Source organism: Cetorhinus maximus, chromosome 23 (genome assembly GCF_964194155.1).
Source record: "Cetorhinus maximus chromosome 23, sCetMax3.hap1.1, whole genome shotgun sequence".
In the NCBI taxonomy this organism is placed as follows: domain Eukaryota; kingdom Metazoa; phylum Chordata; class Chondrichthyes; order Lamniformes; family Cetorhinidae; genus Cetorhinus; species Cetorhinus maximus.
Genome location: NC_135901.1, coordinates 6,180,962 through 6,187,042, shown reverse-complemented (window position 1 = coordinate 6,187,042; position 6,081 = coordinate 6,180,962). Strand labels below are relative to the sequence as shown.

Here is a 6,081-nt window from a genome sequence, read left to right as displayed (position 1 = left end):
GTCCCACTGAGGGAGGATGCTGAGGTTTGTTGGAGGTTCTGGAGAAACAGATCTTGAGTCTGTCGAGTAGCAATGGGGAGTGGGATCCCAGGGCGATGCACAATCTGCATTTTCTGCCCTGTCATGAGCTGAATTGGGCTGCAATTGGAGCAGTGCACAGGATGGGAGTGAATGGTCATTAACACACCAGGCAAGGCAGTTGACCTTGACCAGATCATCAGCTCCCTTCATGACAGCTTTTCTCAGTACTGTTTTTATAGAAAAGTAAAGCCCTCGACTATCCCTCTAAGTGCTCGGTGGTAGCTGATGTGGAAATGTTGTTCCACAACCACAAGATGACGGAACTGCTGCATTAATTCAGCTGTGAAATGAGAAACAACATCACTCTCTATCCTTTTCAGAAAGTCCCATCTGATAAAGATCTGTTCCCACAAGATTTTAGCTGTAGTGGCTGCATCATTTTTTACAGGCAGGGAAAGATTCAATCCACCAGGTAAGCATAACTATAACTACCAGGATATACCGGTCCCTTCCTGTTACTGTGGGTAGTGGGCCTGTATAATCAATCTGCAATGTTTCCCACGGAACGTCATTCAGATGAGACATGTCCGTTCACGAGTCCGGGTTAATTTGGTCACAGGTTCAGGTAGTGATGGACATCCTGGTGCATCCTGTGTTGTCAATAGTAATTATGCAACATATCGAGGACTGGAAAAAGAGAAACATGTCCCAAATTTGATCCATGAACAAAAATAATTCTTTTCTGAGGCATCAAAGTGTGACCCAAGTCAAATTAGAGCCACCCTTGTTGGATGAATGAGTCCTTGCTGAGAAAGGATGAGGGAAAGTCTTTGCTATGGTGTACGGCCTCTTTGGCCACAGTCACATCAGGGTCATGGTCCTGACAAGTTTTTAAATCACGTTTAACTGGAGTCTGTCGTACCAGTGCCAGTGTTCTGGGTGGATCCCATGGAATTCCCTCTGGAGTAACTTTCCTGGTGAGTCAGTCTGCCTGGTTATTACCATCACCCTCTTCACTAACTCTTGCTGCTGATGTACATTCACATTACAAATAGAAAATTGTTCCCGTCACTTACCAGCAATATACCAAATCATTCGGCATTTGGAGTGGTGGGTGAGTGGTTTCCTTTCTGTTGTGGAGAAGTTGTGTTTTTTTTTTGCCAGAGAGGAAGGTTTTCCCTGAGGGAGTTACAACCAATGGATAGTTTCTGAATAGTTGGAGTTTCCATCAGTGGCAGTTTGAAGGGCTGTGATCACAATAAGCTCAGATTTCTGGGTTAAATATTATGTTGCGTATTTAATAAGGATATTACAGCTGTCATGAGGGACATAAGATGCAGCACCAGTCGGATACAGTCCTTGTTCATAAAGTTGAGATCCATCCACATGAACACCAGTGAAATTGGACAGTGGTGTGGCCCTAATATGTCCAATGGACACGGCCTCTTTCATTGGACAATTATGTGGGGTTCTTTCAAACTGCAACATCCCAGCTAATTGGCATTTGTGAGGTTACAGCATATTAATATCCTTGATTCGTAACTCTATAATTCATCTACTCTATCACATCAGGGATATTCCCTTCACTTGGCCCTTTATTAATAATGTCACTGTGGTATGTGGGGTGTGCAGAATTATCGAATTAAACTCGACCAAGTACTCTGTACTTAACTAACCAGTGAACCCTTAAATAAAAGCAATATACTGCGGATGCTGGAGATCTGAAAAAAAATCGGAAGGTGTTGGAAAAATTCAGCAGGTCTAACAGCATCTGTGGAAAGAGAAGCAGATTTAATGTTTCGACTGCAATGTGACTCTTCTTCAGAACTGAAGAGATGGAGAAATAGGATGGGTTTTCTGGCATTGAAAAGTGGGGAGGGTCAGGTACAACAAAAGAGAAGGTCAGGAGGACGGGAGAGATTAAACAAGGATGTGATTGAACAAAAGGCAAAGGGAGTGGTCATGTTTGTAGTATAAAATAAAAAGCACGGTAAGTTTTAAAGTCAGAATACAGCAAAAATGGCTGTCCATTTCAGTTTCGAAGGAGGGGAGTAGACGGCAGAGCGGTAATTGCTAAACTAGTAATCCAGAGACCCAGGGCAATGCGCTGGATAATACCACCACAGTGTGAATAAAAATCTGGAATTAAAAGTCGAATGATGACTACCCATCTGGTTCACAAATGTCATTTAGTGAAATGGTAACTACATGTGACAGCAATGTGGTTAACTCTAAATGCCCTCTGAGCTAGGGCAACTGGGGAAAGGACACCTACATCCCATGATTGAATAAAATAAAGAATCATATTGGAATCAAAACACTAACACTGTTCCTCTCTCCAGAGGAGTTGCCAGACCTGCTGAGTTTTTGTGGCACTTGCGGTTTTATTTCAGCTCAGAACACTGGTCAATCAATATTCCCAGAGTCTGGGAGATCCTTTCCCATTCACCTCCTGCATTACTACAGCAGATATGCATCATTTTGACTGTACCAGCCGGGCTGTGGAATTACTTGGATAGATCGTCCAAAAAGTCAGCACAGGCATGATGGGCTGAATAGTTTCCACCTGTGCTGTATCATTATATCAAAGAGTGAATATTCAGTAACATAAGATAGAGAGAGAAAGAGAGGAACCAGTGACTGTGGGATTGAACCCAGCCAGGGTCAGCACCTGCATGGGAGGAGAGAGAGGGGAACCATTGGAAAAAGCTTTAAAAACTCAGTGTATTCCGAATGGAGCAAAGATTTAAATCACGTTGGGAGATGGAACCTAGCAGCACACAAATTCACAAACATTTACGTGTCTTTATTTAAAATTAATTTATCCCAATTGGTTAACAGAAAGATTTTCTATTTTGTATTTCGAGTGTCAATGGCGCTGCTGTTACCCAACATTCCGTGCGGATGTGAATGTGCTCTAGTCACTGTACAGGAGCCCAGTGCGCAGGCGCCGTGCTGATCAGTTGGGAGCATGCGCAATGTCACTTTGATCGGAGCCCAGTGAGTGCGGGAGAGGTTTTTGGAAATGGGTGAGGGAGGAATTTAGCCGGGAGGTGAGGGTAGGGAAAGGAGGCTTCATAAACACCCGATGTAGGCCGCAAGCCCAGAATCAGACTGTGCAGGAATGGGAATGGCGTTTGCAGCTCCGGGGAACAGACCCTGGTTAAAAACAAAAAAACGGCGGATGCTGGAAATGCAAAACCGAAACAGAAACAGAAACACCTGCAAAAACTCAGCAGGTCTGGCAGCATCGGCGGAGAAGAGTAGGTTCTGTTGAAGGGTCATGAGGACTCGAAACGTCAACTTTGTTCTTCTCCGCCGATGCTGCCAGACCTGCTGAGTTTTTCCAGGTGTTTCTATTTCTGTTAACAGACCCTGGTTAACGGCCGCCATCTTCCGAAGGGGCAATTTGCTGCAGGGCGCATGCGCGGTCTTCCCAAGCGCCGGAATAAGAACATCAGGAGACCATTCAGCCCATCGAGCCTGTTCTGCCATTCAATAAGGTCATAGCTGGTCTGCTTGTCGCCTTAACTCTACTCTCCTGTCTGCGCCCCCTCCCTCCCCCCCACCCCCCCCCCCCCCCCCCACCACCCCCAACATAACGCTTGTGTCCCTTGTAGATCAAAAATCTGCTTAACTCAACCTTGAATATATTCAATGACCCAGACTCCACTGCTCTCTGGAGAAATGAATTCCACAGACTTATGACCCTCTGAGATAAGAAATTTCCCCTCCTCTGTGTAAAATGAGAGACCCCCTTATTTGTAAACTGTGCCTTCTACCCTTGTTCTAGATTCCCCCATGACAGGAAACACCCTCTCAGCATCTGTCAAGAGCCCTCAGAATCTAACATGTTTCAATAAGATCACATCTCATTCTTATAAATTCCAATGAGTATAGTCCCAACCTGCTCAACCTTTCCTCATAAGACAACCCCCCTCACTCCAGGAATTGGCCTAGTAAACCTTCTCTGACCTGCTTCCAATGGAAATTGTCACTGCTTAAGTAATCCTAGGTCAGGAGGAGGGAATGTTGTGAATTTCTATCCTGGACAAACAGTGATGAATTTTGGAAACTCCTTTTACAGAGGGTTAGAAGGGGAGGATCAACACACAGGAAACTCGAACCAAGATAAACGTTTGTCTCTTCTGAATTTCAAACCTGGACTTTTGTAATATCCTTTTACAGGTGCTTTCACTGCTTGTAATATCTTTCCAGCTGCAGGCTCTGGCAGAAGATTTTAAATTTGAAAACAGTGAAATTGTTTCAGAGGTGAGTATTATTGAACATTCATCTACAATTTAGAGCTTTTAGTGCTGTGCTCTGGTTTCCATAGCTTTGGGGCTGGTGTGGCTTCTTTACTGTGGATCTGAATCTATGTCCATCCATTGCTCTGTTTCACCTCTGCCTCCCTGATCACCTCTCTTCCATTGTTTAACTTCCTCTCCCTCGAACAATGGGTGTATTTTAAACATGTTTGGTATTTCCCTGTTATTTCTGCCAGCTGTGTCTAAATGAGGTGTCCCCTGCTGCCCGTCTCCCGTCTTTCCACTGCTGATTTACCAGCTTTACCTTCCCGTGGTCAGGAATTGTTTTTCCTGCACTAGAGATCATTCTCTTCTGCTTCTGAGCTTATATTGACCATAAAATTCTGCTGAATTTTTATTCCCTGTAATTGATTCTGCACATCCTGAAATGTTAACTCTCTTTTTCTACAGTTACTGTCTGACCTGGAGCATTTCCAGCATTTGCTCTTTTTCTTTCAGATTTACAGCAAACACAGTATTTTGTATTTGTTTTATTGCAGCTGTTGCTCACAGAACTGAGTCTAGAAACAGAGATGGACCATTTAACAACTGATTTGTAATGGGCTGCGTGTTGGTTGCAGAAGTTGGTCCCTGGCCTCCGGTGTAGGTCCTTTTTCATTGAATCTGAGGATCATTGAGTGATTGCAATTCAGAAGGTGCCATTTCGCCGTCATGCTCGTGCTGGCTCTCCAGAACAGCAAATCAGCTTGTCCCACTCCCCTGCCCTTTCCTCATAGCCCAGCAATTTATCCAATTCCCTTTTGGAAGCCTTTGTTGCATCAGTTTGAGCTGGAGTGGAGATGGAGGAGAAGCTGCTGGGATTAACCCTGAGGACTTTGGAACCCAGTCGGGCCCAGCAATTTCCAATGTGAAATTGTCAAGGGAGGTAGATTCTAGGGGAGATCAGGTTGCTAAACGGACACTGTCCAGACAATGTAAAAGAATATTGTTTAAAGAACAATTATTTTTGTAGGTGTTTTTAATCTATTTTACATATCCATATTTACATACAAGTTTTTAAAATTTATTCTTGGGATTTGGGTGTCATTAACAAGACCTGCAGCATATATTGCCAATCCCCAGTGGAGAAGATGATGTTTGACCTTCTTGAACAGCTACAGTCCATGTGGTGAAGGTGCTCCCACAATGCTGTTAGTTAAGGAATTACACGATTTTCACCCAGTGATGATGTCGGAACAGTGATATATGTCCAAGTCAATGACACTTAATTTGTTTTTATATAACACCTTAATGTAATAAAACGTTCCAAAGCATTTCTGAGGAATGTTACAAAACAACATTTGACAACAAGCCACATAAGGAAATATTAGTGCAGGTGACCAAAAACTTGGGCAAAGGCGTAGCTTTTAAGGAGTATCTTGAAGAGGAAAGTGAGGTAGAGAGGCAGAGAGCTTCAGGGATGAAATTCCACATTCCAATTTAACATCCTGCAGCAAGAGCTGGTCGAAGGAGTTGACAATTTTCGAGTGCAGGCAAGTCAATGAAGCCGGTAGATGGGGAGGATTGGAGGCGGTGGAGTGGGCAGTGAGATGTTATAAAGGTGCACTGGAGGCTTCGACACCCGAGTAAATTGCAGTGGCCCCGCGGTCGCAGCGAACGGTCCTGGGAGCAGCTGCGGGCCGCGGTTCTCAGTAAAATGGCGGAGTCAACGGCCGCCATCTTGAGCGGGGTCAATGTGCAGCAGTACGCATGCGCAGACATCCCTGTCCCTGTCAGCAGGAGGAGAGAATAT

The 6,081-nt window shown here is 44.4% G+C and overlaps 1 protein-coding gene across 1 annotated transcript in view; it reads right to left on the bottom strand.

The window, feature by feature from the left end:
- LOC144698213 (uncharacterized) overlaps positions 1–6,081 on the bottom strand; it is a 352,133-nt gene that overhangs the window by 175,575 nt on the left and 170,477 nt on the right. The gene's annotated exons all lie outside the window — the stretch shown is intronic.